The 14,744-nt window shown below is 37.2% G+C and overlaps 1 protein-coding gene and 1 long non-coding RNA gene across 7 annotated transcripts in view; one reads left to right on the top strand and one right to left on the bottom strand.

The window, feature by feature from the left end:
* Window positions 1-14,744, bottom strand: part of LOC147840416 (uncharacterized) — a 976,031-nt gene that overhangs the window by 235,820 nt on the left and 725,467 nt on the right. The gene's annotated exons all lie outside the window — the stretch shown is intronic.
* LOC147840423 (uncharacterized) lies at window positions 5,195-9,046 on the top strand. 5 transcript variants are annotated; one of them, XR_015512372.1, is made up of 6 exons: window positions 5,195-5,261; window positions 6,083-6,179; window positions 6,348-6,516; window positions 6,922-7,061; window positions 7,579-7,668; window positions 8,946-9,046. It is a non-coding gene; the product is annotated as an uncharacterized LOC147840423 (long non-coding RNA). The 5 variants fall into 5 exon arrangements; XR_015512371.1 differs by having other exon boundaries at window positions 6,348-6,525; XR_015512370.1 differs by lacking the exon at window positions 6,348-6,516.

The following is a 14,744-nucleotide window of genomic DNA, read 5'->3' as shown; positions in this document are numbered from 1 at the left end:
CAACATTTGTCATAATACACATTTGGCAAACAAAGAGAAACTAACATTAGCAATTGAGTCAGAGTCCAAGTAAAGCAGCTACTGTTCTCCTCAATGGTGACAGCTTAAAAACAAAAAGTGTTTTTTTTTTTTTTTTTTTTTTAAATGTTGAAAAAAAAAATTTATTCTCAATATTATCACTTTATGGAATTTTATAGAGTGTGCCAGAAATAAGGCCAAACATGTTGTTAATAAGTAAAGCTGCTGTTTGTGGAGTTACTTAAGGATCCTTTGCTGAGATTTTGAGAGATTTGATGTGTTTTATTTCAGTTTGTTTAATCCACGGCTGTGACTGAAGGTAGATGTAGTTTTGTGTTTCTCTTCTCTGTTTCTGCTTATTAACAGCAGGTGTTCATCATCAGTGCTCAATCATCACTTAATTAACCCCATCATTGTCTCATTAACTTTAACTCTGCTGCTGAGTACATTTTGCTCAATTTAGAGAGGGACCAAATGTTATCTGAACTGAGTAAATTTTACTCTGAAGATTTTACAGTGTACTTGGACTCGATTTCTAATGTTAATTTTCTTTACTTGCAATGACAAGTGTAAAGAGAGCTAATGAGATCAAGTTGATTGATCCTGTGTGGATTCTTACTCATGATAAGAGTAACTGTACAAGAAATTATGTTTAGATGACAGTATGATGGTATATTATATAACAAACAAATTTCAGTATTTTTCAAGAGAATGGATGTCAGCTGTGGTGTTATATTAAAATACATTGTGCATCTGAATCACTTTAGAGACACAGACATCAATAATCAGCGTATCTATCTCAACAGTGGTTAGAGTTTTTTTTTTTTTTGGATGCAGTGCATGTTAAGACAATCATAGGACATTCAACTATATGACTATGCTGAAGAATTACATATGAATATGTAAAGCACTGATTATATATGTTAAATACTTATATGAGGCTATCTGTGTCAGAATCTAGAGTGAGTAACATATTATCAAGTTATTATTCCATCTTGACAATGTATGTATACTGTTGCATCTATGAAGAGAGAACTCTGGTGTCAAAACAGTTGCTCCCATGACAGACCTGTGACATCTCTGCTGACCGTAGCAAGCTGGCAGAGAGCCAAGAATAACAGGACCACCTTGAGTAAAAACCTATCCAAAAATGGTCAAGAGTTTAAACAAGACACTTTGGGGTCAAATAACCTGTAAAATGGTCAAATAACCTGTATAAAGGTTGTGGAAAACACAGAGACTTTAGAAAGAGCAGAAGGAAAGAGTAAGAGAAAGAGAGAGGCAAAGGAATTGTCCAAGAGAGACTTCAGAATGCTCTAGGGTCTGCTCTGCTCTTTCTCGGCTTTATGATGGAGAATAAAGTCTATTTTCTGATATTCAAAACCTCCGGTCTGATAATTTCTAATTGATAAGAAGTCGGCAATTCTGACAAATTACACCCAAGATGGGTCAGAATACGACACTCTGGGTGTTTGGCGCAGATTGTTCATCTTCTGGAGAGCTCATCTGTCCCAAGTAGGTATCGCTGCAGCCCGGAGACCTCCAAGAGGGAATTACAGCGCAAGTAGGTTAGGTTTGGGTTGGTGTAGAATAGGGGTGTCCAAACTCGGTCCTGGAGGGCCGGTGTCCTGCAGATTTTAGCTCCAACTTGGCTGAACACACCTGCACGGATGTTTCTAGAAGCCTGTTCCTGAACCAAGTTATAGTGCTACCTGGTTAGGATGCTCTCAATAGTGCACGCATAAACATTTCTTGACAATGAAGTGGAGGGAAGTTAGCGAGTAAAGGGAATAAACAATTGGACTTGGATGTAGGCCATGTCCCCAGACTTTCCTCTAGGTAGGCCGTATCGCCATTGCTGGAGATAAGACCTACCGCTACCGTGTCATAATCAAATTTAAAGGGATAGTTCAAGCAAATATTAAATTGTACTCACTATTTCAACATAGGCTTATTCTGAAAACGTAACCCTATATAGATTTCTGGACATTACGAATTATGGAGTTACAGGGCGGTATGCTGCTGTTCTTTTTTGTGCCTACCAGCTGACCGCTTACCTTTGTTCAGACATTTTTTTCCCTGTTACCAGTTTGTCCAGTGGCTTGTTGGGTACATCAACGAATTTGAAATGCAGCGGTCAGTTAAGACGTTAACCGTGATGATAGGGTTCGAGTCTGACAAAGAAAGGTTCCAGAAAGCAGGTAAGACAAAAACAAAAGCCAAAAATGAAAATAAACAAGTAAATAAGAGGGTGAGAATGTGGTAAAATCTGAAAATGTGGTAAAAATCAGGTGGCTGCAAGAGCTTTTTTTTCAGGGTTGCTTTTTGAAACAGCAGGTTGGGTTAAGGAAATTGGCTGGGCGGATCAATTGGTACCAGATAGCATACAGTTCTGGGCCACATCTGGGCCAACTAAGGCACATATGGCTCACTTCTGGCAATGGCAGGAGACATATGGGCCACATATGGCCCATATGTGTCACACCGGGTGTAGTGTGAGTTGTGGCCTGCTGTATGTGGGCCAGATGTGGCCCGTGTGTGACACCCTGGGTGTAGTGTGAGTTGTGGCCTGCTGTATGTGGGCCAGATGTGGCCCGTGTGTGACACCCCGGGTGTAGTGTGAGTTCTGGCCTGCTGTATGTGGGCCAGATAAGGCCCGTGTGTGACACCCCGGGTGTAGTGTGAGTTGTGGCCTGCTGTATGTGGGCCAGATGTGGCCCGTGTGTGACACCCCGGTTGTAGTGTGAGTTCTGGCCTGCTGTATGTGGGCCAGATGAGGCCCGTGTGTGACACCCCGGGTGTAGTGTGAGTTGTGGCCTGCTGTATGTGGGCCAGATGTGGCCCATATGTGTCACCCCGGGTGTAGTGTGAGTTCTGGCCTGCCGTATGTGGGCCAGATGTGGCCCGTCTGTGACACCCCGGGTGTAGTGGGAGTTGTGGCCTACCAAATGTGGGCCAGATATGGCCCGTGTGTGACAATCCGGGTGTAGTGTGAGTTCTGGCCTACCGTATGTGGGCCAGATATGGCCCGTGTGTGACACACCGGGTGTAGTGTGAGTTGTGGCCTGCTGTATGTGGGCCAGATGTGGCCCGTGTGTGACACATCGAGTGTAGTGCGAGTTGTGTATTTTTAGTTCCGGTTTAACTATAAATGAACGGGAGCCTTTGACGTGGTTACAAATTATTAGAAATTGAAAATCAAAGTTAATTTGTCTTTCTAAGTCTGTACACTTTCGTTTTATGAAGTAGAAAATAGAAAATAAATATTGTAAATTAATGTAATGTGATGCAAGGATTTACATTTTTCCGAATGGCTACTTCTGCCTGTGGACTGCATACCTAATAAGTGGGAGGGGCTTGCTGCTCAAACATTACACAGACTCTGATGTGAAGCAGCAGCAGTTCTGTGTTTCCTGTGTTTTATTAACATTATTGTCCCTCATCAGGCAGTGAGAGCGCTACACCTTCTCTGAAAATAATAACATTGCATGTTCTAAATAAGACTTTCTGAGATTGAAAATGATTCTTTAGGTTATTAAGAATAGGAATAAGCTATTGCTTATCCGGGAAAGTATATGTTTGTAACCTTATCACATATTAATTCAGTTTATTTCCTTAATAATGGATTTATTTTTACTTTAAGGCTGCTATGAATATAAATTTATATTATCTGTTATATGTAAATGTTCCAGCATGAGTAAAATTCATAATTTTTTTTTCATATTACCTGGTATGTCTATAAATGTCTATAAATGCAATAAGTTTCATCTTTTATTATGTTTTGATCCATTAATGTTTTGTTCAGTTCCATTTGAATGAATTATGAAAGTGTCCTACCGCCACCTACTGGGTGGATTTAATTTGCTATTAGTACTACTTTTTAATTAACAATTTTACAAATGAATTCATAATCTAATAATGCTAAAATTAAAGTGCTGTTTTCTTGGTGTTATTTTTTGCAATTCTACATTTTTACAATGATTTTGTTTGATTAAATGCCACATACAACATTGTTCTTTTTTATTTAATTTGAATATTAAATAGACAAATGTTTTGTTTATGAATAAAATATCTATATAGAAAAAAAATGTCAGAGAACTGAGCAGTAGAATGTGAATAACATGAATGTGTTCGTGAATAAGCTGATCTTTGTAAACAACACAAAGTTTTATTTACTTATTCTACAGAGCACAAAAAATAATAAAAATAAATCTGACCAATTTTAATGCGCACACCTAACCCCGCTCCTAACCCTAACCCTCACTTTGATGTCACTAGCTCTATTTGAGTGCATTGTTTCTGACATTGCATGTCAAACTGTGTGTCTCAGCTTGCATATGCAAGTCTGCAATCAGATACTAATGCTTCTGCAACACAGCCCTGAGGGTACAATCCTCAGTGCTGGGAAACACCACACATTATCTTAATCACAAACTACAGCAAATTTAGTTTATCCAAAATTCACTTATACTGCAAATTTTTGCACTATGGAAGAAACTGGAAACCAACAGAAACAACATGCAAACTCAACATAGAAAGGCCCAAAAGTCTATCCTGGTTCTGTGTGTGTGCACCTGTAACAGTGTCAAGAAATTTTATAGACAATATGCTATTAATAAGCATGTTAATTAGCAATTAGTTAATTGTAAATATATCTTAAAGTGTTATAGTTTTTATATAACAAGCTACTGAATATTAAAAATAACAGTAAATATTCTAGAATTACAGCATGTTACATAACAGAGCAAGGACATGTTCACAGTATGTCTGATAATATTTTTTCTTCTGGAGAAAGTCTTCGACTAGAATAAAAGCAGTTTTTTATTTTTTTTAAAGTGTTTTAAGGTCAAAATTATTAACCCCTTTAAGCTATATATTTTTTCTACAGTTTCAGAACAAGTAATTTTTATAATATAACTTGCCTAATTACCCTTACCCTAATATATATATAATATTATATATATATATATATCTATATCTATATCTATATCTATCTATATATATATATATATATATATATATATATATATATATATATATATATATATATATATATATATATATATATATATTTATTTATTTATTTAAAAACATAATCATAAAACTGCCCCCTGGTGGCGAATATGTGTTTCGCTTCATCCCTGCATTACGGTGGAGTGGGCGGAGCCTCGTGAATGACGGTTATTTTTTTCAAACGAGGAAGTGAAGTCAAGTCCGCCATTTCATTTTCTTCTTTATATCGGGTAAGTTATTATTTTAAAATCATATTTGTGAGATATTTGTCGTCAGGTAATGTTTTTATTTGTTAGAAAAGCCCCTGTTTTGAATAGTGATAAAACTGTAACTTATATGTGGATAATATGGCTAAAAAAGGCTAAGAATGATGGCCGCCGTCAATTCAGTAATCTGTTAAGTTGATTGTGCTCGGGGTTTTAACAAATTCATTAAAGTTACAATTGAAATGATCAATAAGACGTGTTATATGAAGAACAGCGTCGAAACGGGAGCTTGAATGAATGAATCATATGCTGTCCGTTTTATACAGTTGTAATAGGTGCCGAGTTCTGCTTTTGTAACGTTACTGGTTTTAAGCTCAAACACTGAACGAACAGTCTCTTTTTGGTAACGTTAATCCTAATGATCTTGATTTGCTTGTTAATTTGTGTTTTATCAAGTTTCAGCAAAAGTTTGCAGAGTAACGTTATGTGGTTCATGCTGGCCACTGTTGAGACTGGTCTGCATTAAAAACATTTTTTAAAGCCAAAACGTTTGAAAAAAAATCCACAGATGAAACATGATTTGTTAAATGAATTATGAAGGAAATTAATAAGCTAAAAAAGAAGGCTAAGTGTGTTATTACATATTAAACCTTGTTAAAAAATAAAATTAATTGTGTTAAATAAGCTTAAAATCCATATCTTATGTTTAATATTACTTCAAAACAGCCTGGAAACTGAATGGCACCATTAATCTTGTATATATATATTAAGTCCAAACAAATGGTTTTGTGGCAAGTAAAAATAATATTTTTATAAATTGATTGTATTGTATTAATTTGTTACAGAAAAGAAAGGAATCATGCAAGGATGCAAGCTGAAGGAAAGGACAACTCTCACATCAGTGCATTACTAATTGTTTGACTTCATCATCAAGCACACCAGGTACAATATTGTACATATTTTGTAACTTGTATATGTCAGACTGGTTATTGGGAACTGAAATAATATATTTTAGGTTTTATTTATTATTAAAATATTACAAGAGTTATTGCTGCTATTTTATCACTGTGTTTCAAAATATTTTTTTTGTTCTGTTGAACATAAACTCAGACGGTGCGGTGGTACAGTGGATAGCTCTGTTGCCTCCCAGCAAAAATGTTTCTGGTTCGAGCATCGGCTGGGTCAGTTGGCATTTCTGTGTGAAGTTTGTATGTTCTCCACGTGTTGGCGTGGGTCTCCTCCGGGTGCTCCGGTTTCCCCCACAAGACATGCGGTACAGGTGAATTGGGTAAGCTAAATTGTCCATAGTGAATGTGTGTAAATGAGAGTGTATGGGTTTTTCCCAGTGATGTGTTGCAGCTGGAAGAGTATCTGCTGCATAAAACATATGCTGGATAAGTTGGCTGTTCATTCCACTCTGGTGAACCCAGATTAATAAAGGGATGAAGCTAAAAAGAAAATGAATGAACACAAACCCAGTTTTTCCTACTATGTATATCAATAGTTACAGGTTTCTAACATTCTTCAAAATATCTGCTTTAGTGTTGAACAGATTCAAACTGCTTTGAAACAAGTAGAGGATGAATAAATGGTGGCAGAATAGTAAACTAAATCTTTAAATGTTTTATTCTGTATGTTATGTGTATTCATATTTGTCTTGTCTTTTGTCATATTGTTCTTCTAGCTCAGATTGTGATGGACCGGGAATGCAACACCAGTTACTCTTAAGTCAAGAACCAAATGAAGCACCAGAGTACAGATTATGGAGGTATCTGAAGTTGAACTAACTGGAAGCAGGGAACCATACTAATAAAGTTCCTTTAGGTAAAAGCACCTGCTTTATTTTGATAGGAAGTATTTTTTTATAGAGTTCTATTGTTTTATTCCTATTCTAATTTTATTTTATTCATATACTGAATGGAAGTCATTCAAATTTCACAACAAAGGATTAGCAGATTGAATATAAAATATAATGACATTTTAATACATTATATTTTTTGGTTATTCTTTACATCTATATATGGGCAAGTATTTAATCAATGAAAATAATTTTAAACAACTTAACTAAACAAAATACTCTGTTGGACCCAAATATTTAAAATAGCAAAATCCTCAAACTAACACACACTCTTGTGAATGCATTCTCACATTCATACACTCAAAAACACACATTCATACAACAGTCTGTCTCAGTCTGACTCACACACAACATCCTCTCTCACAGATTTTTCTAGCAAACCTCCACCACTAGCTTGTCTTGTTACGCTGCTTTTATTTGAAACATTTTAGATCATGATATAGTCCAGGTTTTTATCACTAAGTATTTTTTTCCATTCAGCAGGTTCCTTGTAAAGATGAACCCAGGGAAGGATCGAAAGTGGAGAAGACCAGATCAAGAAAGACCACATCAAGATCTGCGGTCAGTTCAAAGGTACTTTCACTAATTACCAAGATTTCAGACTATGAATTGATGAAGTAAACTTTGAGTGTCAGATCTTCCTAGCAAAAATTCTTCCCAGTGTCTTGTAGTAGTGATGCAGTCAATCAAGTTTACATTATGTCGTAAATTGCTTTCCGATTTAATAAAAATATAATAACCAAACTTGATTAATGTAACAATTATGATGAAAAGGGCATGTTTTACTAAAGCTTTTAGCACAAAGGCACCCCCATCTTGGAATATTGCTGTGTCTGACGTCATGGGGTTGGTATGCTGGAAACGTTTTTGAATGAGGTATTTGTATGATTTATACATAGTCTGTCTTAAAGCGTCACTAAATTGTACAGGCATTACAGGTCAAAGCAATCAGTTATTACATTTATCAAAATAAACAAGGCTCTTAAAACACTGCTTTGAAAAATGTAGAAAATGTAAATAAATATTTCAAATACCTCAAATAAAATGAAGTAATTTGTTTTATTATTTTTAAAATGTATATTTTTTGTAAAGTCATTTGTTTATAATTATGTAAAAAAAAATCCAAGTACTATAAAAGTTATTTAAGCAACAAATTTGCCAGATTATAATGGCAGACACAGAATGAGCAAACAAGGAAAACCGTGTAAAATGTGTAAATAAAAGGCTACATTTTAAATTTTTACATCTTTTCATCATATATGTAAAACCTTCCTAAGCTTGAAAATATATTTCCTTAAAATAAACTTCCTTTGTTAGTGCAAATTTCTTTTTATGTAGTCTTGTAATTAAACAATTAAACCATTCAAACAAGTTTACACTTAAAAAAAGGTTCGTAATGAAAATCCGATTTTTGTTTTTTCAAATGTAACTAATTAAAATAGTACCATGTTCTTTTACTCTGTATTAGTATTATTTACTAAAATTTGTTTTATTTTAGCAATGTAATAGTATTTCTAGTCCTTTCATTTAATGTAATTTAATTTTCAGTTCTCTTTCCATCTACGAAAACATAAAAAAACAATAATTTCACAAGCACATTTAAAATAGGTTTAATACTATTAAATATTATATTAATATTATTATTATTATTATTTTTTATAAATCGATAGGTAGTTCCTATGGAATGTTTTTATGTATTGCTGAGAATACATTTCAGGTGTTCAATACGTTGCTTGTCAGTCTTAAAAATAAAAATAGGTGCTTAAAAAAAGTATTTAAAAGTCTAATCGAGTTGTGCCTGTATGTACTCTGCAAACAGCACCTTTTAATTGTTGTCCTCCTATTTTTAGGATGTTTTGCATTGGACTGTTTTTTTTTTGGCTTTGACCCTTGCTCGACCCTGACCTCACTCTTGGACTGCCCTGTTGGATTTTCAGTTTATTTCATTTAATTTATTTATTTTTTTTGGTTCTGGGTAAATGCTAATAAATATTTAGTTGTAATTATTTAAGTAATATGTTTTTGTTAAATATGCGATTTCTGTGTTTGTTCTGTCTACTCATACTTGTTTATCTTGTTTCTGTAATTATCATTTGTTTATTTGACCCCTACCTCGCCTCTTATCTTGTTTTTGGATTGCCCTTTATATATTTTTTTAATTGTTGGTTCTGGCTATATGGTTATAAAATATTTGTTAATTTAATTAATATGCATTTTATAAAAAAAAAATATATATATATATTTTCTGTGTTTATTCTGTATCTATCTAATTTGTATATACATTTGTGTTTGTGTGTTCTTATTCTGTATACCCACTTACCTAATTTTAACTTTTATATATATTTATTTGCATTTAATTTGTGATAATTCTGTATGCATTTATTTATCTAATTCATATATTTATTTGTATTGCATTGATCAATCTGTTGTTGTTGTTTTTTTTTGTATGCATCTATTTATATAATTTATATAAATTATATATTTGTGTTTATCAATTTATATGCTTCCTATAAAGCATTTTTTAAATAAAGCAATTTAAACTAAGCATTCCTTTCAATGTGATTTATATAGCTACCAAATGTAGATGTGAGCCACATCTAACCCAAAAGTCAGCCGCAACTGAACCAGATCTGGGCCAGATCTGTGAAATTGCATGGGCCCCGTCTGGGCCAGATCTGAGAAAGTGCATGGGCCGCAGCTGGGCCAGATTTGAGAATGTGCATGGGCCGCAGCTGGGCCAGATCTGAGAAAATGTATGGGCCACATCTGGCCCAGATATGGACCATGCTTTTTCTGAGATATGGCCCAGATCTGGTTCAGTTGTGGCTGACTTTTGGATCCTTATGTCAGCCACAATCAGGTTGAGTCATCGCCGTCATTCCGCGCGGTATGTGGGCCAGAAGAAAATGGGGGACGTGGGCCATATCTGGGCCAGATGTAATTTGCTATCTGGGGTGCTTTTTGGGTTTATAGGGCAGGGGGTTGGTGGGGTCAACAACAGCTTTTGGTGGATTTACGTGGAAGTACAGGCACGAATGGCACTCGCGAGACAAATCTGAGATCTGAAAAAGCGTACACAGCGGCCCCTGGTGGATTCGTGAAAACAAAAGGTGCGTTTAACATGAAGCACAGTTGCAGCTGGTGATCAACGAGATTAGCCGAGCGCAGGCAGGGGTGGAGTTAAAAACGGAGCCATCAAGCCGGACACTGCGGGACTCAAAGTTGCTGCAGTCAGGATGACCGATCACATGGCGTCATCATCGTTTTATTGTTTTTTTATTACAACAAAAGATTTACAAATAAAACAGAATACAGTCTCTACTTACTATAGTTCATTTGTTAACAATAAGGGAATTATGAATTAAATATATTACAATCGCATAAGGGCGAGGCATTGGCGCAGTAGGTAGCCTCACAGCAAGAAGGTCACTGGGTCGCTGGTTCGAACCTCGGCTCAGTTGGTGTTTCTGTGTGGAGTTTGCATGTTCTCCCTGCCTTCGGCTGGGTTTCCTCGGGGTGCTCCGGTTTCCCCCACAGTCCAAAGACATGCGGTACAGGTGAATTGGATAATCTAAATTGTCCATTGTGTATGAGTGTGTGTGTGGACGTTTCCCAGAGATAAGTTGCGGCTGGAAGGGCATCTGCTGCGTAAAAACTTGCTGGATAAGTTGGCGTTTCATACCGCTGTGGCGACCCCGGATTAATAAAGGGACTAAGCCGACAAGAAAATTAATGAATGAATGAACAATCACATGAGAGAAATAAGGGGAAACGAGAGGGTAATATAAACAAAAACGAACAGGCCTATTAACTACAATGCAATAATCACAAAATCTAGAAGTTTAAACATCACTATAAGCCAATACTTAATATGCTAAAAGGGGTTTACGTATATAGATATAAAACTTTCCAATATATATTAATGTAAAAGCCAAAACAAGGTGTTTTTATTAAGTCTTAAACAATGATTAAGATTATTTTTGATAATAAAAGCATTTTGAAAAAAGCACTTTAATCCAAATAGATTGAAGAAAAGAACATTCCTGTAATGAGTTACACTTTAAGTAGACCTTTCCCAGAAAGACCGGGTATAAACGGCTAGACAGCAAATAATATATATATATATATATATATATATATATATATATATATATATATATATATATATATATATATATATATATATATATATATATATATATATATATATATATATATTTTATAATCCTAAAAATCATTTTATAATTATTTAATAAAATAGTTCTTTAACTTCATTTGTTAAGAAAGCTTTAGAGTGGCTGGATCCATGAAGATAATTATTTTATTACAAGTCTGTAAGACTTATTAGAGTTAATATTTAGGTTATTCGCTAAAATATATCCTTTAAATCAAGCAAACAATCTAGTCTTTATAACTAAATTATTTAACAAAACATGATTATTGCAGTAAAATATTTGTAGTCTTTTAATAAGCATGATGTGTACAAGATAGAGAGGGTATAAAAAGTGAATTGTTTGTTTTGAAATTTGTGAATCGGAATTTGTCCAATAATAAACCCAAAACACACGCAGTAGTTGTAATGCGGTGAACTCGGCCAATCGTGTAATATCGGTGTCGACATCAGAGCTAGTGCAGTTGCTCTTCAGCCTGAATCAGACGTCTGATCTCAGGGCGCTGTCGCGGTACTTTGATGCCACATGTGACAGTCACATGGCATCAGTGCAGCATCAATCCGGACAAAATTTCTAACCAGCATGCACTGTCTTAAGACAGATTTCGATCGATCTGCGCTGAGCTGCATGAAGTCAAACGCACCTAAACACTGCAAAAAAAAAAACATAGTTCCTGGGAAGTATTTGCCTCTCTCCGGAAATGTATATAGGAGTACGTAATCAGAATGATCCTAGATTGTACTGTTTACTCACCTTCAAGTCATTCCAAATCTTTATGAGTTTTACTAAAGATGATATTTTGAAGAAAGCTGAAAACCTGTAACCACTGTCTTCCATATAGGAAAAACAAATAGTTTGGAATTGAATTGTTACAGTGTCCAGCTTTCTTCAGCATAACTTATTTTGTGAGCACTGAAGAAAATAGCTCAAAGGTTTGAATCAAGTAAAAGTGTGAGTACATGGCGACAGAATATTCAGTTTTGGGTGAACTATCCCGTTAGTTGAGAATGTGATGTCCAGATTGTTTTAAAGTGCTCAAGTGTAAGTAAATTTCACTTTATAATACTTTCTGTATTGTGGATTTGAGTGTACAGGCTTATTCTTTTACAACTCATTCATCATACTAAGATGATGTAAACTGTGTGGTTTAAAAAAAACTGAAGTTCGCTTACTCCATGCAACTACAACCGTTATCAAATGCTAATAAAAGAGCATAACTAAGTATTATCTGATATGTCCAGTGGTGCCATAAAAGGTCTCTTGTAGAAGGGATCCCTATTTTTGCATGCAGGTTAGCAGACGCGCGGCCAGTGAAGATTTATAACAGCCTTCAACAAACAGAAGAAAGTGTTAGCTTTATGATACGGTTGGTGAACAGTTACTGCACGTCTTTCTAAACCTGCATGACAGCTTTTTTTATCATGATGGGATTCATTTACATTTAATTTCACAGCCATATCAGTCTGCACAAGATCGGTTACTCACTGAAGCGAAGAAGGGTTGAGCCTGGATAGGAGACCACTTGGAAAAACTAGGTTGCTGTTGGAAGTGAGGCCAGCAAAAGTCCATATGTCACATTCCTCTCATTAGGCCCTTACCATGGGCTTCCAATCATCCCCATCCACCGAATTGGTTCGATCTCTCCATGCCCCCTATAGCAAGGCAAGGCAAGTTCATTTATATAGCACATTTCATACACAATGGTAATTAAAACATGCTTTACATAAACAAGAATACATTAAACAAGTATAAGAACAACAAAAAATAGTGATGTAATGGGTCACAGTTGATCCGTGGTCAGGGCCGGAGCAAGCTAACCTGCCGCTTTAGGCAAAGAACGGTCACGCCGCCCTGGAACGATCGGGGGGGGATCATGTATGTCGCGGACAAAAAGCCTGGTATAACTGACCTGGGTGTTGAGGGAGGTGTCGCGGACGCCACCCTCTCTATTCTGCCGCCCTAGGCGCGGATATAACTGAGGCGGCGGGGAGTGAGGGAGGTGTTGCGGACATAATTGTGAACACGTGTGATGAGGGAGATGTCGCGGATGCCACCCTCTCTATTCTGCCGCCATAGGTGCGAATATAATTGAGGCGGCGGGGGCTGAGGGAGGTGTCGTGGATGCCACCCTCTCTATTCTGCCGCCCTAGGTGCGGATATAACTGAGGCGGCTGGGAGTGAGGGAGGTGTTGCGGACATAATTGAGAATGCGTGTGTTGAGGGAGGTGTCGCTAATGCCACCCTCTCTATTCTGCCGCCCTATGTGCGAATATAACTGAAGTGGCGGGGGGTGAGGGAGATGTCGCGGACACCACCTTCTCTATTCTGCCGCCCTAGGCGTGGATAGAACTGAGTTGGCGGGGGGTGAGGGAGGTGTCGCGGACATAATTGAGAATGCGTTTGTTGAGGGAGGAGTCCCGGATGCCACCCTCTCTATTCTGCCGCCCTAGGCGCGGATATAACTGAGGCGGCGGGGGGTGAAGGAGGTGTCGCGGACATACTGAGGACGCAGGTGTTGAGGGAGGTGTCGCGGATGCCACCCCCTCTATTCTGCCGCCCTAGGCGTGGATAGAACTGAGGCGGCGGGGAGTGAGGGAGGTGTTGCGGACATAATTGAGAATGCGTGTGTTGAGGGAGGTGTCGCGGACGTCGCTTTAACTATCCTGCCACCCTAGGCGCGGATATAACTGAGGCGGCGGGGAGTGAGGGAGGTGTTGCGGACATAATTGAGAATGCGTGTGTTGAGGGAGGTGTCGCGGACGCCACCCTCTCTATTCTGCCGCCCTAGGTGCGTATATATCTGAGGCGGCGGGGGGTGAGGGAGGTGTCACGAACGCCGCTTTCTCTATTCTGCCGGCCTAGGTGGTTGCCTAGATCGCCTCTATGGGCACGCCGGCCCTGTCCATGGTCAGTACGAATCAAAAGCAATGGTTCATACAAAACGCACGTGACCCGCAGATTAATAATCTAGAATAACGCCTCTCGCGTCATTTAAAGGGCATGTATGAAAGACTTTACTGTAAAATATAATTATTACAGAAGAAGTTGTGGTGGTGGCATCGAAATGCTTTCTTAGGTTATTAACAACATAGACTCAATCTAAAAATGTACCCCTATATACATTTCAGGAGATCTGGAATTACGTAGTCAGACAAACATATGGCTGTTTTCGTCTTTAAAATGAGCAATACATTCCGTTTCGCGCTTCCCAGCTGACCACAAATCTCCGTATGGACAGCTTTCCCACTGTTTGTCCAGTTATCTTGCCATGAACGTTAGTGGATTTGAGATGCAGAGAGGAGTTGACCATGACGAAGGGGTTTGAGTCCAGCGAAGATCGGTTCCAGAAATTGGGTGAGACAAAAACAGAAACCAAGAAATAAAACAAAGAAGTAAATAACAGAGTGAGAATGTGCTAAAAGCTGAAAATGTGGTGAAAATCAGACGAAGGCTTTTCTTTTTTTGGATTGCTTTTGA

Source organism: Danio rerio, chromosome 16 (genome assembly GCF_052040795.2).
Source record: "Danio rerio strain M-AB ecotype USA chromosome 16, GRCz13ab, whole genome shotgun sequence".
NCBI classification, from domain to species: domain Eukaryota; kingdom Metazoa; phylum Chordata; class Actinopteri; order Cypriniformes; family Danionidae; genus Danio; species Danio rerio.
This window is presented reverse-complemented; position numbering and strand designations above follow the sequence as displayed.